This window comes from Lithobates pipiens, unplaced genomic scaffold (assembly GCF_037356315.1).
Source record: "Lithobates pipiens isolate NorthernLeopardFrog02 unplaced genomic scaffold, aLitPip1_a1.2 Scaffold_28, whole genome shotgun sequence".
NCBI classification, from domain to species: domain Eukaryota; kingdom Metazoa; phylum Chordata; class Amphibia; order Anura; family Ranidae; genus Lithobates; species Lithobates pipiens.
The window spans coordinates 81102912-81128127 of record NW_027507789.1 but is presented as its reverse complement, the minus strand read 5'-3'; the positions used below and the strand labels follow the sequence as shown (position 1 = coordinate 81128127).

The following is a 25216-nucleotide window of genomic DNA, read 5'->3' as shown; positions in this document are numbered from 1 at the left end:
GGCATAGAAGGTCATTTGTTTAGGGTCTTGATTATGGAATTCTTTAAAATGTCTCGAGACACTATGTTTCTCATACCCTATTTTAATATTTTTGATGTGTTCTCTTATCCTTTCATGTAGTTCGCGTGTTGTCCTTCCTACATACTGTTTGTGACAGGGGCACTCTAAAACGTATGTCACATGAGTGCTTTTGCAGGAAATTAATTCTTTTATCGAGAATTCTCTCCCGTTCGTGGTGGAGGTGAATTTAGTAGTTTTCCTATGTGTCTGCTTACTTCTGCGGCAAGGTAGGCATTGCCCACATTTGAAGAACCCTTTTAGGTGTTTGCTGATCTTAATGTTGCGTGGAGGATCAATTGTATTCTTGACAATTTTACTTCTCAGGTTGGGGGCTCTTCTATAGATGAATGCTGGGTTGTTAGGTAAAATTTGTTTTAGCACATCATCGGTTTTCAAAATGGACCAATGTTTCTTTATGATTTTTTCCACTTCCTTGTGCTGTCTGCTGAACCCCGTGAGGAAGGCTGTCTCTATATTCTTATTTTTCTTACCAATTGCTTTGTTTTCTATTAGTTTTTTCCTCTCCATTTTAGTTACGATATCTTTGAGTGCCCTCAGATAGGGCTCTTTATACCCCTTGTGTATAAATCTTTTGATAATGGTTTCCGCTTGTTTATCAAAGTCCTCTTTTTTGGTACAATTTCTATATATTCTTAGGAGTTGTCCCTTGGGTATATTGCCAATCCATTTAGGATGGTGGCAACTAGAAGTGGGTATGTAGGCATTTCGGTCTGTGGTTTTGAAGAAGGTTCTTGTACCTAGATGACCTTCCGTTTTGAAGATTTGCAGATCTAAGTAATCAATGCTGTGGATATCCCATTTGCCGGTAAATGTGATTCCATAGATATTGTTATTTATTTCTTCCAGAAAGGACTCTAATTCTGTCTGAGATCCGCCCCATATGATTAAAATGTCATCTATGTATCTTTTATACATTTTAAGGTGCTTTCTGGGTGTTCCATAAATTTGTTCCTCCTCCCAATGGTCTAGGAAAAGATTCGCCACACTGGGTGCATATTTTGCGCCCATCGCTACTCCCTTAGTTTGTGCGTAGTATTTACCTTTGTACCAGAAGTGATTGTGGCTCATCGCCAGCTCTAATCCTTCCAATATATAATTTATTTGTGCGTGTTTTAATTCTGATTTATTGTGGAGAGCCCACTCCACTGCATTTAGGCCATCTTTTTGTCTGATGTTGGTGTATAGGGAGTTGACGTCAATTGTAACTAGTAAATCCTGGTCTTCTATTTTAATATTCTCCAACTCCTTTAGTAGTTGTCTGCTGTCCTTCAGATAGGATTTCCCTTTTGTTACTAATGGTTGTAAATATCCGTCTATATAGGCTCCCAATCTAGAAAATACGGAGTCTATTCCGCTTACTATTGGTCTTCCGGGAGGTTGCGTTTGGCTTTTGTGGATTTTTGGGACATAATAAATAACTGGAGTTTTCGGTGCATTGGGTGTTAGATACCTTGCCTCTTTTTTGTTCAGGATCCCTTTAGATAGACCCTTTTGGGTATATTTATGCAGTTTCTTATTGTATTCTTCCTTAGGGTTCTTCTTTAGTTGTTTATAGGTGTTAGGAATGTTGAGGAGGTTGGACATCTCTTGTTCATAGTCAGTCTTGTTGAGAATAACTAGTCCTCCTCCTTTATCGGCCGGTCTGATGACTATATCCCTATTCTTCTCCAATTGTTTGATGTGTTTCCAGATCCCCTTCTTCTTGGAAGGTTTGATTGTTAATGCCCTGATGTCTTTTTCCACCATTTTTTTAAAAACCTTTATACCCTCATTCTGTGGTTGGTTCGGATTAAAAGTTGAGTTGTTTCTTAGTGTTGAATGTCTATAACTAGAACTAGATTCTTCTTCCACTTTCCCTGCATTTTTTGTGTTAGCAAAATATTTTTTAATGTTTAATTTTCTGACGAATTTTTGTACATCAATGAAAGTTTCGAATTTGTCCAGATCTTTGTCTGGAGCGAATTTTAGCCCTAAATCCAATATTTTTAGTTCATCTTCGTTGAAGGTTGCATTACTCAGGTTGTAAATACCTTCTCCTAGTATTCTCGCCTTCTTTTTCTTGACACCTCCTCTCTTTCCCCTCTTGCGCTTTCTTCTGCCCATCTTGGTGGTCTGTACTCCCTTCTCTGGTTCTCTTGGTAGTCCTGATGTTCTAGATGTTCCATCCTCGTATTCCCTGGGTCCGACCATCTGGGGTTCCATCCGTTTCTTCTGAATTGGTCTTGATGTTGGCTTCTTATTGGATACCGGAACGGTCTCCATCCTCCTCTTGGCCCAAATGGGGGGTTCCTCGGGGGTCTGTATCCTTGGCCCCTGTATAAAAAATCCCTTTGGTACCTGCCTTGGGATGGGGTGGTTTGGGGATATCTTCTAAGAGGGGAGTACCTGTTCTGGTGTCTTGGTATGCTGTGTAGGTCTGGTTCACGTTGTAGTGGTCCTCTGGGAGTGTTCCATTCTCCTCTGTTCTGGTATCTACTATTATTTGTTTCTGGCCTTCTGTAATTTGGTGTATTTGGTACCCTAATTCTTTCTATCCTGTTGGGTGTGGGAGTGGGTGGTTGCCATGTTTCTTCTGTTCCATTCGGTTGGTCTTCTTCTGAATCCTCACCCATAGAAATGTTGTTGTCCTCTTCTATATATGTGGCGTCCGTTTGCCACTTATAGACTTGTTGATTTTTATAATCGAGTACATCCCTCCGAAACTTTTTCTGTTTCTTTTGTTGTATCTCTTTATCATACTTTTTGATCATTTCTTGTAAGTTTTTTTCTTTCTCTTTGTATTCATTTGTGTTAATATGTGGTGATAGTTGGTCTTTGATTATTGAGATTTCCGTCTCAATATTTTTGAGTTTGACCTGCCTCCTAAGTACGATTTTTTGTAAGAGTAAGGTTTCGCTTTCATTGAAGAATTTGTACCAGTCCTCCATCAGATGTTTATCGTTAAGAGCATCGTTAGGGGAGACATCCCATCTTAGCCTTCTTGGAGTGATCTTTTCAGAGATGTACATTTCTAGGATGGCTATGTCCCACCATACTCTTAATTGTTTTTCTAGGCTGTGTTTGAGTTGTTTGAACAAACTATCTAGGTCTTGCTTAATGGCTACATTTTCTTGGTTAAAAATTTCCATTATATTAATTGCTCTGCTTTCAATATATTTAAAGAGGTCCATTGCTGCAACCCAATATAGGGAGTCAGTAGAGGCTCCGAATATAAAGATGTATAACTGGGGGGTGGGTTGCGCTATGGATCCTTAAGAGTGAATGTAGAAAGGAAAAGAAAAGAAAAGTTAAAAGGTAAGAGCAGCCTCTATTGATTTCCACCCACGGGTGGAACGATGCAAAGACAAAGGGGGGTAATAGATATGGCGCTTATACCTATATGTGGGGACTAGTAGTGTGTTGGTGTATAAAAATGTATTGTATTGTATAGGTCAATTTTCACATGTGTGGCAATATATAATTCTTAAAGTGCTGACTAATTTTGGGCCAAAGTGTATATAATATATATTTTCCAGCGTGCTGGTTCAAAACCCAAAATTTTAAAATTAAATGAAAATTAAATAAAAATACAATAAACTCAAAGTGCACGCCAATGGCAACAGGTTACAATGTAGCAAACCATATAACTTATTAATCTAAATAGCAATATGCAGTTATTAAAGTGTTAATCTAAATGGCAATATGCAGTTATTAAAGTGCGCGTGCAAATAAATTCTTACAGACCTATAGGTGAAGACTAATTGTGATAGCTGGTGGATTAGTCGTGAAAAAAGAATATTAAAGTATATTACGTATACTGTGGTGCCAAACTATAATAAATAAACATATATGAAATATCACGGTGGTAGCATAAACTGGTCTGATAGTGATGCTTTACATAAATTAGTATAAAATTAATAAAAATTAAAAATTAAAATACCATCTACATGAAGCATAAATGTGCTAAAATGATAAAACACAGAAAAATTAAATAAAATTAAAAAATCCAAAAAAAAAAAAACGTGCAAAATTAGTGCAAGAAAATGTGCAAACAATGCAGGCAAATTTTAAACATTGGACGTGATGGAGCAAGTCTCTATTGGGTGGCGGAAAAAACCGCAGGTGCAGAAAAGGAGGGGGGTGATGTTTTCCAACTGTGTTCTTCACATTCGGTGGCTTAAAAGGGTGTTAAAATTATTATGCTCTCACCAGAAGGAGGACCCCATCCGGGGTGGATCAACATTTTCTTGCACTAATTTTGCACGTTTTTTTTTTTTGGATTTTTTAATTTTATTTAATTTTTCTGTGTTTTATCATTTTAGCACATTTATGCTTCATGTAGATGGTATTTTAATTTTTAATTTTTATTAATTTTATACTAATTTATGTAAAGCATCACTATCAGACCAGTTTATGCTACCACCGTGATATTTCATATATGTTTATTTATTATAGTTTGGCACCACAGTATACGTAATATACTTTAATATTCTTTTTTCACGACTAATCCACCAGCTATCACAATTAGTCTTCACCTATAGGTCTGTAAGAATTTATTTGCACGCGCACTTTAATAACTGCATATTGCCATTTAGATTAACACTTTAATAACTGCATATTGCTATTTAGATTAATAAGTTATATGGTTTGCTACATTGTAACCTGTTGCCATTGGCGTGCACTTTGAGTTTATTGTATTTTTATTTAATTTTCATTTAATTTTAAAATTTTGGGTTTTGAACCAGCACGCTGGAAAATATATATTATATACACTTTGGCCCAAAATTAGTCAGCACTTTAAGAATTATATATTGCCACACATGTGAAAATTGACCTATACAATACAATACATTTTTATACACCAACACACTACTAGTCCCCACATATAGGTATAAGCGCCATATCTATTACCCCCCTTTGTCTTTGCATCGTTCCACCCGTGGGTGGAAATCAATAGAGGCTGCTCTTACCTTTTAACTTTTCTTTTCTTTTCCTTTCTACATTCACTCTTAAGGATCCATAGCGCAACCCACCCCCCAGTTATACATCTTTATATTCGGAGCCTCTACTGACTCCCTATATTGGGTTGCAGCAATGGACCTCTTTAAATATATTGAAAGCAGAGCAATTAATATAATGGAAATTTTTAACCAAGAAAATGTAGCCATTAAGCAAGACCTAGATAGTTTGTTCAAACAACTCAAACACAGCCTAGAAAAACAATTAAGAGTATGGTGGGACATAGCCATCCTAGAAATGTACATCTCTGAAAAGATCACTCCAAGAAGGCTAAGATGGGATGTCTCCCCTAACGATGCTCTTAACGATAAACATCTGATGGAGGACTGGTACAAATTCTTCAATGAAAGCGAAACCTTACTCTTACAAAAAATCGTACTTAGGAGGCAGGTCAAACTCAAAAATATTGAGACGGAAATCTCAATAATCAAAGACCAACTATCACCACATATTAACACAAATGAATACAAAGAGAAAGAAAAAAACTTACAAGAAATGATCAAAAAGTATGATAAAGAGATACAACAAAAGAAACAGAAAAAGTTTCGGAGGGATGTACTCGATTATAAAAATCAACAAGTCTATAAGTGGCAAACGGACGCCACATATATAGAAGAGGACAACAACATTTCTATGGGTGAGGATTCAGAAGAAGACCAACCGAATGGAACAGAAGAAACATGGCAACCACCCACTCCCACACCCAACAGGATAGAAAGAATTAGGGTACCAAATACACCAAATTACAGAAGGCCAGAAACAAATAATAGTAGATACCAGAACAGAGGAGAATGGAACACTCCCAGAGGACCACTACAACGTGAACCAGACCTACACAGCATACCAAGACACCAGAACAGGTACTCCCCTCTTAGAAGATATCCCCAAACCACCCCATCCCAAGGCAGGTACCAAAGGGATTTTTTATACAGGGGCCAAGGATACAGACCCCCGAGGAACCCCCCATTTGGGCCAAGAGGAGGATGGAGACCGTTCCGGTATCCAATAAGAAGCCAACATCAAGACCAATTCAGAAGAAACGGATGGAACCCCAGATGGTCGGACCCAGGGAATACGAGGATGGAACATCTAGAACATCAGGACTACCAAGAGAACCAGAGAAGGGAGTACAGACCACCAAGATGGGCAGAAGAAAGCGCAAGAGGGGAAAGAGAGGAGGTGTCAAGAAAAAGAAGGCGAGAATACTAGGAGAAGGTATTTACAACCTGAGTAATGCAACCTTCAACGAAGATGAACTAAAAATATTGGATTTAGGGCTAAAATTCGCTCCAGACAAAGATCTGGACAAATTCGAAACTTTCATTGATGTACAAAAATTCGTCAGAAAATTAAACATTAAAAAATATTTTGCTAACACAAAAAATGCAGGGAAAGTGGAAGAAGAATCTAGTTCTAGTTATAGACATTCAACACTAAGAAACAACTCAACTTTTAATCCGAACCAACCACAGAATGAGGGTATAAAGGTTTTTAAAAAAATGGTGGAAAAAGACATCAGGGCATTAACAATCAAACCTTCCAAGAAGAAGGGGATCTGGAAACACATCAAACAATTGGAGAAGAATAGGGATATAGTCATCAGACCGGCCGATAAAGGAGGAGGACTAGTTATTCTCAACAAGACTGACTATGAACAAGAGATGTCCAACCTCCTCAACATTCCTAACACCTATAAACAACTAAAGAAGAACCCTAAGGAAGAATACAATAAGAAACTGCATAAATATACCCAAAAGGGTCTATCTAAAGGGATCCTGAACAAAAAAGAGGCAAGGTATCTAACACCCAATGCACCGAAAACTCCAGTTATTTATTATGTCCCAAAAATCCACAAAAGCCAAACGCAACCTCCCGGAAGACCAATAGTAAGCGGAATAGACTCCGTATTTTCTAGATTGGGAGCCTATATAGACGGATATTTACAACCATTAGTAACAAAAGGGAAATCCTATCTGAAGGACAGCAGACAACTACTAAAGGAGTTGGAGAATATTAAAATAGAAGACCAGGATTTACTAGTTACAATTGACGTCAACTCCCTATACACCAACATCAGACAAAAAGATGGCCTAAATGCAGTGGAGTGGGCTCTCCACAATAAATCAGAATTAAAACACGCACAAATAAATTATATATTGGAAGGATTAGAGCTGGCGATGAGCCACAATCACTTCTGGTACAAAGGTAAATACTACGCACAAACTAAGGGAGTAGCGATGGGCGCAAAATATGCACCCAGTGTGGCGAATCTTTTCCTAGACCATTGGGAGGAGGAACAAATTTATGGAACACCCAGAAAGCACCTTAAAATGTATAAAAGATACATAGATGACATTTTAATCATATGGGGCGGATCTCAGACAGAATTAGAGTCCTTTCTGGAAGAAATAAATAACAATATCTATGGAATCACATTTACCGGCAAATGGGATATCCACAGCATTGATTACTTAGATCTGCAAATCTTCAAAACGGAAGGTCATCTAGGTACAAGAACCTTCTTCAAAACCACAGACCGAAATGCCTACATACCCACTTCTAGTTGCCACCATCCTAAATGGATTGGCAATATACCCAAGGGACAACTCCTAAGAATATATAGAAATTGTACCAAAAAAGAGGACTTTGATAAACAAGCGGAAACCATTATCAAAAGATTTATACACAAGGGGTATAAAGAGCCCTATCTGAGGGCACTCAAAGATATCGTAACTAAAATGGAGAGGAAAAAACTAATAGAAAACAAAGCAATTGGTAAGAAAAATAAGAATATAGAGACAGCCTTCCTCACGGGGTTCAGCAGACAGCACAAGGAAGTGGAAAAAATCATAAAGAAACATTGGTCCATTTTGAAAACCGATGATGTGCTAAAACAAATTTTACCTAACAACCCAGCATTCATCTATAGAAGAGCCCCCAACCTGAGAAGTAAAATTGTCAAGAATACAATTGATCCTCCACGCAACATTAAGATCAGCAAACACCTAAAAGGGTTCTTCAAATGTGGGCAATGCCTACCTTGCCGCAGAAGTAAGCAGACACATAGGAAAACTACTAAATTCACCTCCACCACGAACGGGAGAGAATTCTCGATAAAAGAATTAATTTCCTGCAAAAGCACTCATGTGACATACGTTTTAGAGTGCCCCTGTCACAAACAGTATGTAGGAAGGACAACACGCGAACTACATGAAAGGATAAGAGAACACATCAAAAATATTAAAATAGGGTATGAGAAACATAGTGTCTCGAGACATTTTAAAGAATTCCATAATCAAGACCCTAAACAAATGACCTTCTATGCCATTGACAAGGTCAAAGGACACTGGCGAGGTGAAGATATGACTATTAAGATTTCACAGAATGAAACTAAGTGGATTTTTAACTTAGATACGCTACACCCTAGAGGAATGAATGTAGACCTGGACCTCAACTGTTTTTTAACTAACTTTTAACCATTTTTTAACTTATTTTTAACTATTTTTTAACTATTTTTTAATTCATGTGGACTGAGCAGAGAGAATATAACACATCCCACCAATCAGCAAATTTTATCACACCACGCATAAGATAATACCACTGATTTTATCTGAGCTCCCGACTTTTACCGGGACTTCAATATACCATTTGTCATATCAAGGTCCACACGGATATCCACCATGACTATTATACTATCCACTAATCTTCATTCAACTTTGCTTACATATACGCATTACTTCTCTTTATTTTTATACTATTCCATTTTTATACTATTCCATTTTAATATAAAAAATTTTTTTTTGGCATTTTTTGATAATTTTTGATATTTTTTGACATCTCCTCTAATACAGCAATTATTCAAGAATTTTGTGAATAAGGCTGAAGGTCTCTGTAAGATCCCCCCCCTTTAACAAAGCTCGCTAATGCTCTATATAAGCACAAAAGAATTTTTCACATATACAACTAGATCAACACATACCCCTGGCAAAGTAAGCCCTTCCATATCCACTCCCCCTTGCAATTTTAAATTTTTCTGAATTTTTCGGTTTTAAAATTTTCCGGTTCTCAAAAAAAATTTTTTACGGTTCCCAATATATACATTTCTCCCCTTTTCTTCCCATTTTGTAGTGTCTTTTTCTCATTTTTATATTATTTTTATTTTTATTATTTTATTATTTTTTCTTATATATATATATATTTTTTATATACAATTTTTCTTATATATATTTTATACATATTCCTCTTATACATTTCCCATATTTTATGATATACCTATTATACCTGGATTTTCGCTCGGATTATAACATCTTTTTCAGTAATAACTCTCTCACTAGTATATATATACTATTATCATAAGTCTTTTCACTTTACACTTTTCATTTTGATCCCTGTTAATTTCCAACTTTTTTCCTTCATTTCACTCACTATGAACAAGTATAACATACCTAACCTTCCCCACTTCTATTTTGAAACTACACATATTTAATACCATCTGCTTCCTTCACATCTAATACCATCCGCTTTCTTTATTTTATATGCCGGTACAAATGTCAGTATATATCTGTAGTTTATTTTATTATGTATAAGGTTCGATATACGTCCGATATTGTTTTCGTTGCAGCGTCTCCATTCCCCTGGCGTATAGTGCTTGTCGAGCAGTACATGTGTAAGAGGGCATTTCCCTCACTTAAAATGGCGCCGATTGATCGCGCATGCGCAACAGGCACAATACACCCTATAAAACAGGAAAGGTGTACGAAAATGGCCGCTCCAGATGACGTCCATGTGACGAAACGCGTAGGGCGTGGCCAGGCAGCGTACACCTCGAGCTCAGACGGAGATTGCAACAGCGGGAATTTTAAAAGCTGTACACACCGCACTTTTAAACCAGTTGTTTGTGAGTAATTTTTTAACTATTTTCTGCAATAAAATTCTTTAAAAACGGTATCACACTATGGTTGTGCCTCTTCTCTACTCCATATAAACGGGGCTTATTGCTACTCACGGAGGAACGAGGGATCCCTAATCTTTAAAGTGGAAGGAAGCCAGAGAGCCGCACAATAGCTAATATTGTGAATGTTGATCCACCCCGGATGGGGTCCTCCTTCTGGTGAGAGCATAATAATTTTAACACCCTTTTAAGCCACCGAATGTGAAGAACACAGTTGGAAAACATCACCCCCCTCCTTTTCTGCACCTGCGGTTTTTTCCGCCACCCAATAGAGACTTGCTCCATCACGTCCAATGTTTAAAATTTGCCTGCATTGTTTGCACATTTTCTTGCACTAATTTTGCACGTTTTTTTTTTTTTTGGATTTTTTAATTTTATTTAATTTTTCTGTGTTTTATCATTTTAGCACATTTATGCTTCATGTAGATGGTATTTTAATTTTTAATTTTTATTAATTTTATACTAATTTATGTAAAGCATCACTATCAGACCAGTTTATGCTACCACCGTGATATTTCATATATGTTTATTTATTATAGTTTGGCACCACAGTATACGTAATATACTTTAATATTCTTTTTTCACGACTAATCCACCAGCTATCACAATTAGTCTTCACCTATAGGTCTGTAAGAATTTATTTGCACGCGCACTTTAATAACTGCATATTGCCATTTAGATTAACACTTTAATAACTGCATATTGCTATTTAGATTAATAAGTTATATGGTTTGCTACATTGTAACCTGTTGCCATTGGCGTGCACTTTGAGTTTATTGTATTTTTATTTAATTTTCATTTAATTTTAAAATTTTGGGTTTTGAACCAGCACGCTGGAAAATATATATTATATACACTTTGGCCCAAAATTAGTCAGCACTTTAAGAATTATATATTGCCACACATGTGAAAATTGACCTATACAATACAATACATTTTTATACACCAACACACTACTAGTCCCCACATATAGGTATAAGCGCCATATCTATTACCCCCCTTTGTCTTTGCATCGTTCCACCCGTGGGTGGAAATCAATAGAGGCTGCTCTTACCTTTTAACTTTTCTTTTCTTTTCCTTTCTACATTCACTCTTAAGGATCCATAGCGCAACCCACCCCCCAGTTATACATAGACTCCTCCTCCTGACTACTCAATAGGTTGTACAGGAGGGAGAGGGTGTGTCGCACAGGTTCCCTTTTGTGACAGATGGATTTATAGGGTGTCAGGTCTCTAGGAGTGTAGGGGGCCCTTTGTATGGCCAGAAGAAAGTGACGAAGTTGATAAGCACTAAACAAGTCAAGCGGAGGGTCAGAAAGCTCGGCGACAGTTTACGTGGTCGGGAGCCCTCCCGTGGGCCACACCTCTCCCAGACGCTGTTTCCCCACCACTGTCAACTGTCGCAGTTTCTTGTTGGTAAATCCCGATGGGAAGTCTGGATTACCTATAACCGGAGTCATTGGTGATGGCAGGGGAGCAATGTGTGTGCAGCGGAACAACCTCCGCACAACAGCCAACGTAGCTCCCACTACGGGGTGACCTCTGAGGTCTTTTGGTAGGGAGGACAGGAGCCATGGGGAGGTCAATAGGGGAATGGATCCATCCTCAATCTCCATCTCCACCCACTGCTTGTGTGGGCCATTACAATGCCAATCAACGACTCTCGCTAGCAGAGTCACTCTGTAGTATTGTCTGAGATCTGGGAGACCCAGACCCCCCTTGTCCTTTGGTCTGGCAAGCAATTGCAAACGGGCTCTGGGCGGTTTGCGCGCCCAAATAAAGTCCCGGAGCAGCACCTGCAGTTGTCTGAAAAAAATTGGGGGTAACCGGATCGGTAATGTCTGGAACATGTATAAGATCCGAGGGAGGGCCATCATTTTGAATGCATTACAGCGCCCGAACCAGGTCAGTGTTAAAGCATTCCAGTTTCCCAAATCAGATTTCAGTCTATCCAGGAGAGGGACAAAATTAAGCAGGTACAATTGCGCTAAATCCGCTGCGATGTCAACGCCCAGTTAACGTATAGATTTTTCAGCCCAGTAGAATGGAAAAGAGGAGCGGAGCCTCTTGGCCTCACCATCCGGAACCGATATATTCAATACATATAGGCTGTCGTGTCGCTGTAGAGACGCAAGTATTTTGGGAAGCAAAATGTGTGGATTGGAGACGGAAAAAATTAGATCGTCAGCGTACGCCGCAATTTTGTGGTGTGCCGAGGGTTTGGATATGCCAGTAATATTCGGGTCATTCCGAACGTGACACATAAGTGGTTCCAGTGTCAGAATTAAAATTAGGGGAGACAGAGGGCACCCCTGCCTCGTCCCATTAGTGATGGGGAAAGAGTCCGAGCACCACTCGGTCACCCGTACCGCTGCCGATGGCGTGGAGTAAAGCGACATTACCCAGCTCATCATGTTGGGGCCAAGACCTATATGTTCCAGGGTGGCCTGCATAAAGTGCCAGGCCACCCTGTCAAAGGCCTTCTCCGTGTCCGTTGACAACATAAGCAAGGGCCTTCCCTGTACATGCGCCGCATGGATTAAATTGAGGACTCGGGCCGTATTGTCTCTAGCTTCCGACTTATTTTTATTTTTTTGCTTGTTTCCCAAGGTGACTATCTTGGCGTTTGTCAAGAGGGTTGAAAGTGCCTGAAGAGATTGCCTACGGGCACATCACCCTGAAAGCACCCGATCTCGTTTGATGTTGGAGGCTAATAGAGTCGGGCCTTGTTAGTACCTGGATGGGAGACCGCCTGGGAATACCAGGTGTCGTAGACTTCTTTTTATGTTGTTGGCGTTGACCTGTTTTTTTTTCGCTTATTTCCCAAAGTGACCATCTTGGTGTTTGTCAAGAGGGTTGAGAGTGCCTGAAGAGATTGCCTATGGCCACATCACTCTGAAAGCACCCAATCTCGTCTGATCTTGGAGGCTAAGAAGAGTCGGGCCTGGTTAGTACCTGGATGGGAGACCACCTGGGATTACCAGTTATTGTAGGCTTCTTTTTATGTTGTTGGCGTTGATTCGTTTTTTTTTTTTTGCTTGTTTCCCAAGGTGACCATCTTGGCATTTGTCAAGAGGGTTGAGAGTGCCCAAAGAGATCGCTTACAGCAGCATCACCCTGAAAGAGCCCTATCTCTTCTCTTTTCTGAGGCTAAGAAGGGTTGGGCCTTGTTAGTACCTGGATGGGAGATGGCGTTGGAATACCAGGTGCCGTATTCTTCTTTTTATGTTGTTGACATTGACCTGTTTTTTTTTCACTTGTTTCCCAAGGTGACCATCTTGGCATTTGTCAAGAGGGTTGAGAGTGCCCGAAGAGATCACCTACGGCCCCATCACCCTGAAAGCGCCCAATCTCGTCTGATCTCGGATGCTAAACAGTGTCGGGCCTGGTTAGTACCTGGATGGGAGACCGCCTGGGAATACCAGGTGCCATAGGCTTCTGTTTTTTTTGTTTTAGTTTTAGGATAGTGTGGGGTCCCCTCCCAGGGAGCAAGAGACGCCCTCGGCTCACCAGTTCATCAGCTGTCCAACGTTTGGAACAGCGATCTCCAACGATCACCATGAGCTTACTATGTCTCGCGGAGGTATTCTTACGAAAAGCGAAACTGGGTCCAGTAGAACCATCTGTTCCCATGCTCCTCCGTTTTATCCCTCATTGTGGCAGTCAGGTCTTCCATTCGTTCAATATCATTTACCCTTGCGAACCACTGGGTCACCATTGGAGCAGATTGCTCTTTCCACTGACTTGGGATGCAGGCCCTAGCTGCATTGAGGAGATGTTTAAGTAAGGACTTATGATAACGCTTTCTCGACATAGGAGTTAGATTGAGAAGAACTGCTGCGGGATCATTGGCTAAGGAAATGTCTGTGAACGTGTGGATGAGTCTCAGGACAGGCTGCCAGAATGTTTGTAATTTAGGGCATTCCCAGAAAATGTGGAGAATGGTGCCAGTCTGTTGCCCACAGTGACAGCAGCGGTCAGATTGACCGGGGAGTATTTTGGCCAACACCACCAGTGTACGATACCAGCGTGTGATCAGCTTATATGAGATCTCCTGATATTTACTGCAGAGTGACGACTTATGGGCGAAAAAGAGTATTCTGTCCTTCTGTGGTTTGGAGAATGTCGTTTGTAAGTCCCTTTTCCATTTAGCTAGGAAGGGTGGATCCGTTGAGGATTGTGCGTCTGTCAGGATTTGGTAGGACCTAGAGAGGGAACCACGAATTGGGCCATCGTCCAGGCAAAGTTCCTCGAAGGGGTGGAATTGTCTAGAGAAGAACGAATGGTTAGGTAGTGATCCGAGGAAATGGATTAGCTGTCTAGCTCTCCAGCTATCCAATGCAACAGGTACTTGCTCTAGCAGTATGGTCCCCACGGGAATCAAGCCCGTGGGTCCAAAAATAGGGCTGCTCTCAGAAGCCCTTTCGAGGCTTGCCTGGTAAAGGCCTGGTCAGACAGGCCCGGAGGGAATCTAGGATGTCCAATAATTGGGGTCATAGGAGAAGGGAAGTTAGTCAGGTGGGAAAGGTGAAAAAAACTATCCATCTCGGCGAGCGAGGGGCCAATTAACGGGTGAGTAGTCACACAGGGCTCCAATGGCCTCCCCGCCCAAGGCAGACCAGCCAGTGGAACCCGCGCCATCTCCTGCTCTAGCTTGACCCATAGCTTCAGTTCCCCATGCCGGTGTCTTATCACATATGGTCCCCCATCGGATAGTGTCCGCTGTGTACTGCGCATGCGCAGTACACAGCAACACAGATTCCGAAAATTGCCGAGCATGAACGGCGCCTGCGCACTGAGTCCAGGTTCTATCCCCACTATCCAAGAGGACATAGAGTAAGAATATAAAAGAGGCGAGCGCAGCGAGGCCGAGCCCGAAGCGTGGCGAGCAAAGCTCGCCTGCGAGGGACCCTCTAATATTCACAACCCTATGTCCGCTTGGATGGTGGGGCTACCACCTCCACTCACCGCGCAGGCGCCGTTCAGCTTCGGAGATTTTCCGAAGCTTCGTCTGCTCCGTACTGCGTATGCGCAGTACGGCGCGGACACTATATCATGGCCGGACAGTATATGGCAGAACACCGGCACCAGTCAACCACCGGTGTCATGTGCGTCGCTGTGTAATATAGAGCAGGGTCCGGGAAGCCATTACCTCCCCGCAATTTCGGTCGCAATAGCATTGTCCTACCAATACGCTTATGTTTTCCGCGCCAGAGGAACTTGATAAAGATTGAGCGAACCGCATGAAAGAAAGTCTGGGGTATTTTGATAGGTAAGGCTTGTAGTAGATACAGAAGTCGTGGCATCGCGTTCATCTTCAACACATTACAGCGTCCGAACCATGACAGAGCTAGTGGGTCCCATCTTTTAAGGTCCGCTGTAAGCCCATAGGCTTCTTTTTATGTTGTTTTTTGCTTGTTTCTCAAGGCGACCATCTTGGCGTTTGTCAAGAGGGTTGGGCGTGTCTTGAAGAGAGCGCTTACGGCCACATCAACCTGAAAGCACCCGATGTCGTCTGATTTCAGAGGCTAAGCAGCGTCAGGCCTGGTTAGTACCTGGATGGGAGACTCCCTGGGAAGACCAGGTGCCATAGAAGGATCTGGTCTGGTCTGGTTAGTGTCTTTTTTTTTTTTTTATTCTTTATTTACGGATTGCAGGTAATACAGAGACAAACTTTAAAAGACATAGATCCCTCAGTTTTCCAGGTTAACAAAAATACATAGTTAATACTTCGTGGGGGACCGGGGGAAACCTAACAACTTATGTCAGCAGCAGCCCCAGCCGTGGCTAGGCCACCACATTATCCCACTCTAATGATCTGGCACCCCAGTGTCTACTTATAAACCAGGGCAGTCCGCGGGGCGATCCCCCTCAAGGCCCAGATTGAGGGGCCTCTAACATCGGTCACCTTCATTCTATTGGTCAAAGAGCTCAGCCGGGACCACCCCGAGGGCCGCCAACCCCTGGCTGGGAAATCGAGGGAACAAAACGAAAAGATCCTTGCAATCACCATGTATTTTAATTATACTTGGGAGTTAGGGGGTAGGGAAAGAGGGGGGAGCAAATGGGCAGGAGAAGGGGATGGGGGGCTCCAAGACAACCAACGACAACCAACGAGCAGTGTGCTCTTCCTCCCTGTCGCCTAACGCTGATGTGAGCTGTTCCATACGGTAGATGTCGCAAACTCTTGCAAACCAGTGAGACACCAGTGGAGCGGCCTGCTGTTTCCACATGCTAGGTATACATGCCCTGGCCCCACTCAGAAGATGTTTTAAGAGAGATTTATGGTACTTCTTGCTCGAGAGTGGGGTCAGATTGAGGAAGATCGCAGCTGGGTTGTTCTGGAGATCAATAGCCGTGAGGTCATAAATGATATTGAGAACCTGTCTCCAGAAATGGGCCAGTTGAGGGCATTCCCAGAAGATATGTAGTAACGTGCCGGCATGTTCACCGCATCTCCAGCACAAAGGGCTGTGACCGGGAAACATAGCCGCCAGGACAGTGGGGGTCCTGTACCATCGGGTCAAAATTTTATAAGCTATTTCCTGGTATTTACTGCATAGGGATGACTTGTGCGCAAAAAGAAGCGCGCGGTTCTTCTGGTCTGGCGAGAGCCGGATATGCAGGTCTTGCTCCCATTTTTCCACGAACACCAGGTTACCCTGGGAGAGTTGGTCAAGTAGGATGCGATATGACAGGGAAAGAGACCCTCGGGTCGGTCCCTCTCCTGAGCATACCTCCTCAAACGATGTTAGGGGTCTGCGGAATTCGCCACTGTTTGGCAAAGATTTCAAGAAGTGGGAGAGTTGGGCAAGCTTCCACTGTCCCAGGGCAGTGGTTGCTAACGCCTCGTACATAGTGGAGACCGCTGTCCACGTCCTAGGGCCAAGAAAAGAAGAGGCCCGCACAAGGTCCCGGTCAGGGTCGAGGCGGAAAGACTTTTCCGTCATGCCGGGTTCAAAGCGTGGGTGTCCAATAATAGGAGTCATGGGCGAAGGGAAACTGGGCACGCCCATCAGGGTAAAATATCTGTCTAGCTCTTGTAACATTGGCTCAATGAGTGGGTGTGCCTGCGTCGCTCCCGACCAGCCCGGTCCACTCCAGGGCAAACCTGGAAATGGTACGGATTCACGCTCCAGACGAACCCACAGCTTATCCTTCAGGTGTCTGCACCAGTCAACTACTCTGTTCATGTGCACCGCCGTATAGTACCATGCCGGATCTGGGAGGCCAATCCCTCCCTTGTCTTTTGATCTGAGCAGTAAAGTTCGGCTGAGTCTTGGAGGCCTGCCCTGCCATACGTATCGAATAAAGATGGAGCGCATGGCTTTAAAAAATGATTGGGGGATTTTTATCGGTAAGGCTTGTAATAGGTACAAGAGTCTGGGCATTACATTCATTTTGAGCACATTGCATCTCCCAAACCAAGAGGTCGCCAACTTTGACCACCTCTCTAGATCTACGGCAAAAATTTTTAGAAGCGGCTGGAAATTCAATTGGAAAATCAGATGTGGGTCCGGGGGAACCTTGGTACCCAGATATTGTATAGCCCCAGTTGCCCAACGAAAGGGAAAATTAGTGCTTAGACTCGTCTGGGCGTTGGTAGACAGGGAGACGTTGAGTGCTTCCGATTTCTGTAAGTTAATTTTAAAATTTGACAGGGTGCCATATCGTCTTATTTCCGCTAAGAGATTCGGCAATGTAATGTGAGGCTCCGAGACATAGAACAAGAGGTCATCTGCAAAGGCTGCGACCTTATGGTGGTGTGAGGGGGTGTCCAGTCCCTTGATGTCTATGTTCTGCCTGATGTGGTGCAGCAAGGGTTCAAGCGATAGGACAAACAAAAGGGGGGACAACGGGCATCCCTGCCTCGTTCCATTGCCAATAGTGAAACGCGACGAGGCAAACCCATTGACCCTAACCCTCGCCGTCGGTGACGAGTAAAGAGCTGTAACCCATGAAAGCATGGGGGGGTACACCCAAGCTTCGCAGGGTGGCTAGCAAAAAAGGCCAGCTCACCCTGTCAAACGTTTTTTCTGCGTCCACAGAGAGCAACATAATCGGTAGTTTAAGGCGTCTGACGCGTTCTATAACATTGATTGTCCTGGTAGTGTTGTCTCGGGCTTCCCTGTTACGAATAAACCCCACCTGATCCAGAGGTATCAGGCGTTGGAGAATGGGCGCCAACCGCTCCGCCAGTATCTTAGTGAAGAGCTTAAGGTCGCTGTTTAATAAGGAGATGGGCCTGTAGTTCGCACAGAGAAGCGGATCCTTCTCCGGCTTGAGTATGACCGAGATGCTTGCCTGCAACAGCTCCGGTGGAAAGGTCTGGCCCTCCAATAGGGCGTTAAAAGCTGACACAAACGGCGTGGACAACAGGGAGAGGAAGGCCTTATAATAAGGGACCGTAAACCCATCTGGGCCTGGTGCCTTGCCCTTGGGTGAGTCTCTTAACGCTGCCGACAATTCCTCCGGGGAGATAGGTTGCGAGAGAAGCTCTATCTCTTCCTGTGTCAGCGACGGGAGGTTTGCCGAAGCTAGGTACTCGTCAATGGCCGCTGTGCCGGCCTGGAGGGCGTCTCCTGAGTCCCGGGGGTGCAAGTTATAAAGGGCTTCATAGAAAGATCGGAAACACTCCGCTATCTCCCGTGAATCATGAAGCTTGGCACCCGAAGGGGAGGTTATGGTTGGAATGAAGGACGCGTTGCGTTGGGCACGCAGGGAGTTCGCTAGGGACCTACTACACCTGTCTCCATATTCATAATACGTCCTGCGAACCCACATGAGTCTGGTTCTAGCCTGAAAGAGAGAGAAATCTCTGATTTGTTCTCTAAGATCTTTCACCTCCACCTCCAGCGCAGCAGTCGGCTGGGATTTGTGTCGTTGTTCACACGCATGCAACTTGGCAATAAGTTTGGAGAGAGCCTCAGTTTTGGCCACTTTGAGTCTATGACCATGTTTAATAAGAATGCCCCTAATGTAGCATTTATGAGCCGCCCATAACATGAGGGGGTTGGAAACAGAATCACGGTTATGATCAAAGTAACTTTCTAATTCCCTAAGCAGGTCTGCGTGGGTCTCAGGGTCCTTCAGGAGAGACTCGTTCAGTCTCCACCAGGACTGCCCACGCGACTCTTGTTGTAGCTTCAGCATCAAAGAAATCGGGGCATGGTCAGACAGGGCTATGTGGCCTATCTGAGCGTCTGTGACCGCCGGGATAGCATTGTGGGTGACTAAAAACATATCTATACGTGAGTAAGAACCATGAGCGGTGAAAAAGAATGTATAGTCCCTATCCTGTGGGTGAAGCGTACGCCACACATCGATCAGTCGGTGGGAGTGTAGCAGGTCTCTTATGTGTGAACGCGTTCTCGCAAAAATCGCAGAGGTGCCCGATGATGAGTCTCTGCGGGGGTCCAAGGTGAGGTTAAAGTCCCCCCCAACGATCAAAGTACCCTCCGAGAATGCAGCCAGGGCATCCAAGCATGCTTCTAAGGCCGGCAGCTAGTCCACATTTGGCATGTATAGGTTGGCAAGAGTAAAAGTTTGCGAGTGGAGAGTTCCCTTAATGAAGAGATATCTCCCTTCACTATCGGCTTGGACAGCTAACAGGCGCCACGGCAAGTTTTTAGCAAGAAGAACACACACTCCTCTCGATTTGGAAGTAGGGGACGTGCTGTGGTGGGCCAGGGGGAAGTGCTTACTATAAAGCCGTGGTATTTGGTCTGTCCTGAAATGGGTCTCCTGGAGGAAAACTATTTGGGGCTTCATCCGCCACAATTCTGTTAGGCAGCTGGACCTTTTTTCAGGTACATTCAGCCCTTTCACATTCCAGGAAACCAGCTTCAGGGCCATGACGGCAGTGGTACCCGGCCGGCGGTCTCCACCAGAGTCAGTAGTAGATATAGAGTTCAAGCACAGAGGAAGAGGAGGAGAAAAAGGAAAAGCAGTAACGAAGCGGAGAAGGTCCGGAGTTAGTAGGGAGGAGGAGGGTAGGAGGGGTGGGGATAGATCGGGGAATTGCTAAAGCTCCTATCAGAGAGAACCTGCCGGTTAGGGCAGAGGGGCCTAGTGGGGGAAGAGGTAAGGCACTGCAGAGGGAGGAACTCATCGGTGCAGTACCCCTCCAGCATCCCATGGTCCATGCAGTCGCAATCGGGCATGCACGGAGCTTCTTTGGCATCTTAACTACGACATCAAACGCATTATAGAACATCACTGCAGCAGGTATCGGGCAGTTAACAACAGTAGAACAGTGCATAATTAGACCAACATATTAAACTTTTCAACACAGAGTATAGATAACTTTATACCACCCAGGCACCCGCCCCTCCCCCCCCCCCCCAAAAAAAAAAATGGAAAAAAGGGGGGGGAGGAGAGGGGGAGGGAGCGGGAACGCCGCCCAGGGGCACCCGGGGGGCACCACCAGGCAGTCCAAAAACACAAAGAGCGCCGAGACTAGGGCAAGTGTAGATAAACAGTAACGAGAATGGTGAACAGTACCGCCAATAACTCAGGGCTTCGTCCAGGAAGTGCAGTGTCCAACTCTGTTCTTCCAATGTCCTTCCTCTCCCCTAGCGGGGGCGCTGGGAACAATGGCCCGTGGCATGGTAAACAACACAAAGCTGGATACTCCAGCCGTCTATGTTGGTAGAGAAAAAGAAAACAAAAAAAAAAAGGGTATAACACAGGAATAACGGAAAATTACTGTACTCTCTCAGGGTTCACGATCTTGAGGGGCCTGCGATCTCTGACGTTGGGATCGACGGTGGCGTCTCACTCTCTGTGGCCTGGTTGAGGGGTTGTTCGTCGGGGCCACTGCTCCCTGGGGGACAACAGGAGCCAACCAGTCGGGGACCTGAACCGAGGGCAGGCCCAAAGCCTCCAGAAAGGACGGGACCTCCGAAGGGTGTCGTAGCGCAAGGGGCCTCCCATTTTTGCGCACTATAAGGTGAAACGGATGGCCCCACTTGTATGGAATCCTCCGTTCAGTTAGGTGTTCCAGAAGGGGTCGCAGGCAGCGTCTCATCTGGAAGGTCTTGCGGGATACATCTGGCAGAAGGGTGACTTGGGCCCCGTCAAAATCAATGCTGCCTTTGCGCCACGACGCTTGCAGGACATCCTCCCTAACTGAGTAATTGTGGAGACAGCATAAAACGTCACGTGGCCGGTTCTCTGTGGGGCTCCTGGGGCCCAGGGTCCTGTGGACTCTATCAATGGCTATTACTGTGTCAGCAGCGCGGTCCAGACAGGCGTTAAATATAGCTGTAACTGTGGCTTTGAGGTCTGCCTGGCCAGTGGCTTCGGGCAAGTCTCTGATCCTGATGTTGCGTCTGCGGTTGCGATTCTCAAGGTCATCCACTAGGAGTTGCAACTGTGCCACTCTGTCAGCAAGGGTATCATGTGCGGCTTGCAGGCCAGAAACATCAGTGGTCAGGGAGGTCACATCCGATGCCAGGGTGGTCACCCGCTCGTTCGTAGCCGACACGTCACGTTTGACCCCTGCGATTTCATGTCGCAAGGTCGTTTCAATCCTGGCTGCCATACAGCTAAAGTCTGCTTTAGTGGGAAGGTTTTGGAGTAAAGCTAGGATGGCCTTGTCCCCCAATAATGCCGGTGCTGGTGGCAGCGGTGGGTCCCCCTGTGTGTCTGAGGCGAGAGCAGCCTGGCCATTCGGTCCTGGGATGAGGCTTCCACTGCGGGAGGGTCTCTGGGACAGTTGGGAGTTGTGAGGGAACCAGGGTGGCAGGCCGCTATGGTCCGGGCTGTCAAGCGAGGCCATGGACAGTGAGCGTGGGAGACACGGGGACAAGTCACTAGGCGGGGAGAACGGGGGCATGTCGTGTCCCTGCATAGCAGTCTGCTCACCTTCCCTCTGTGCCTGGAGCGCCGGAGGCCGCGGGCGCCATCTTGGCTGGATCCGGCGTGGAGGCCGGAGGCTGCAGCGGGACCAAGTACCTGTCCATGGCATCAGCGGCGGACCCCGCTCGGCTGGCTGTGTTCCGCCGAAGCGCGGGGATGTCGGCGATGCCGAAATATGCAACCAGACTGTGGTAAAGGGGTGCGGAGGGGTCACGGACCGGGAGCTCCAGAAAAGAGCGTCCTCACTCCTTCATGCCTAGGCCACGCCCCCCCTGGTTAGTGTCTTGATTGGGAGATCGCCTGGGAATACTGGATGCCGTAGGCTTCTTTTTATGTTGTTGGCTTTGACCTGTTTTTTTTAGCTTGTTTCCCAAGGTGACCATCTTGGCCTTTGTCAAGAGGCTTCAGAGTGCCCGAAGAGAGTGCCTACGGCCAAATCACCTATATAGTATCTTATATATAATAACTAAAAATATTATTTATTATTATAGATATAGATATATAGTATAGTGATTTGGTCGTAGGCACTCTCTTTGGGCACTCTGAAGCCTCTTGACAAAGGCCAAGATGGTCACCTTGGGAAGCAAGCTAAAAAAAACAGGTCAAAGCCAACAACATAAAAAGAAGCCTACGGCATCCAGTATTCCCAGGCAATCTCCCAATCAAGACACTAACCAGACCAGATCCTTCTATGGCACCTGGTCTTCCCAGGAAGTCTCCCATCCAGGTACTAACCAGGCCTGACGCTGCTTAGCCTCTGAAAACAGACGAGATCGGGTGCTTTCAGGTTGATGTGGCCGTAAGCGTTCTCCTCAAGACACGCCCAACCCTCTTGACAAACGCCAAGATGCTCACCTTGAGAAACAATCAAAAAAAAAACAGGTCAAAGCCAACAACATAAAAAGAAGCCTATGGGCTTACAGCGGACCTTAAAAGATGGGACCCACTAGCTCTGTCATGGTTCGGACGCTGTAATGTGTTGAAGATGAACGCGATTCCACGACTTCTGTATCTACTACAAGCCTTACCTATCAAAATACCCCAGACTTTCTTTCATGCGGTTCGCTCAATCTTTATCAAGTTCCTCTAGCGCGGAAAACATATGCGTATTGGTAGGGCAATGCTATTGCGACCGAAATTGCGGGGAGGTATTGGCTTCCCGGACCCTGCTCTATATTACACAGCGACGCACATGACACCGGTGGTTGACTGGTGCCGGTGTTCTGCCATATACTGTCCGGCCATGATATAGTGTCCGCGCCGTACTGCGCATGCGCAGTACGGAGCAGACGAAGCTTCGGAAAATCTCCGAAGCTGAACGGTGCCTGCGCGGTGAGTGGAGGTGGTAACTCCACCATCCAAGCGGACATAGGGTTGTGAATATTAGAGGGCCCCTCGCAGGTGAGCTTCGCTCGCCACGCTTCGGGCTCGGCCTCGCTGCGCTCGGCTCTTTTATATTCTTACTCTATGTCCACTTGGATAGTGGGGATAGAACCTGGACTCAGTGCGCAGGCGCCGTTCATGCTCGGCAATTTTCGGAATCTGTGTTGCTGTGTACTGCGCATGCGCAGTACACAGCGGACACTATCCGATGGGGGACCATATGTGATAAGACACCGGCATGGGGAACTGAAGCTATGGGTCAAGCTAGAGCAGGAGATGGCACGGGTTCCACTGGCTGGTCTGCCTTGGGCGGGGAGGCCATTGGAGCCCTGTGTGACTACTCACCCGTTAATTGGCCCCTCGCTCGCCGAGATGGATAGTTTTTTTCACCTTTCCCACCTGACTAACTTCCCTTCTCCTATGACCCCAATTATTGGACATCCTAGATTCCCTCCGGGCCTGTCTGACCAGGCCTTTACCAGGCAAGCCCCGAAAGGGCTTCTGAGAGCAGCCCTATTTCTTGGACCCACGGGCTTGATTCCCACGGGGACCATACTGCTAGAGCAAGTACCTGTTGCATTGGATAGCTGGAGAGCTAGACAGCTAATCCATTTCCTCGGATCACTACCTAACCATTCGTTCTTCTCTAGACAATTCCACCCCTTCGAGGAACTTTGCCTGGATGATGGCCCAATTCGTGGTTCCCTCTCTAGGTCCTACCAAATCCTGACAGACGCACAATCCTCCACGGATCCACCCTTCCTAGCTAAATGGAAAAGGGACTTACAAACTACATTCTCCAAACCACAGAAGGACAGAATACTCTTTTTCGCCCATAAGTCGTCACTCTGCAGTAAATATCAGGAGATCTCATATAAGCTGATCACACGCTGGTATCGTACACCGGTGGTGTTGGCCAAAATATTCCCCGGTCAATCTGACCTCTGCTGTCACTGTGGGCAACAGACTGGCACCATTCTCCACATTTTCTGGGAATGCCCTAAATTACAAACATTCTGGCAGCCTGTCCTGAGACTCATCCACAAGTTCACAGACATTTCCTTAGCCAATGATCCCGCAGCAGTTCTTCTCAATCTAACTCCTATGTCGAGAAAGCGTTATCATAAGCGTTATCATAAACATCTCCTCAAGGCAGCTAGGGCCTGCATCCCAAGTCGTGGAAAGAGCAATCTGCTCCAATGGTGACCCAGTGGTTCGCAAGGGTAAATTATATTGAACGAATGGAAGACCTGACTGCCACAATGAGGGATAAAACGGAGGAGCATGGGAACAGATGGTTCTACTGGACCCAGTTTCGCTTTTCGGAGGAATACCTCCGCGAGACATAGTAAGCTCATGGTGATCGTTGGAGATCGCTGTTCCAAACGTTGGACAGCTGATGAGCTGGTGAGCCGAGGGCGTCTCTTGCTCCCTGGGAGGGGACCCTACCCAGCCGAGGGCGTCTCTTGCTCCCTGGGAGGGGACCCCACCCTATCCACTCTACCCACGACACCCCCTTACCCCTTCTTTTCCTTTTCTGCCATTTCCTTCCCCAATCTTCTCTTTCCCCTTCTCCCTCCTTTCAGTTCTACTATTTCCCTTCTTAACTCAAAAAAGGGAAAAGAAAATGGTATGTTCCGACCCCATTTGACTACTACACAATACTCTTCCCCTATCTATGGATATCTAAACTCTTCGAGGGTAGCAGGGCTAGTATCAATAATAATTTAAGTGGTAGAGGATCCCAACGAGATGGAGCTTTAATCTCATCTTGATATGACCGCAAAGCTGTACACGTGCTATTCTCCTCAGACTTCTTACCATTGGCTCTGATATCCATGCAATATGATCATTTGTTTGTAACTATTTGTATCACACATTCTGTGAAGTTGCCTTTGCATTGTATGTCGCATACTACTAAATAAAAAATAAAAAAAACAGA

At 44.9% G+C, this 25216-nt stretch overlaps 2 pseudogenes; both read left to right on the top strand.

Annotated features, from left to right (window-relative positions):
- The first annotated feature begins 12906 nt into the window (after positions 1 to 12906).
- Positions 12907 to 13025, top strand: LOC143937472 (5S ribosomal RNA; annotated as a pseudogene).
- Positions 13026 to 13347: 322 nt separating this feature from the next.
- LOC143937294 (5S ribosomal RNA) lies at positions 13348 to 13466 on the top strand (annotated as a pseudogene).
- The last annotated feature ends 11750 nt before the right edge of the window (positions 13467 to 25216 follow it).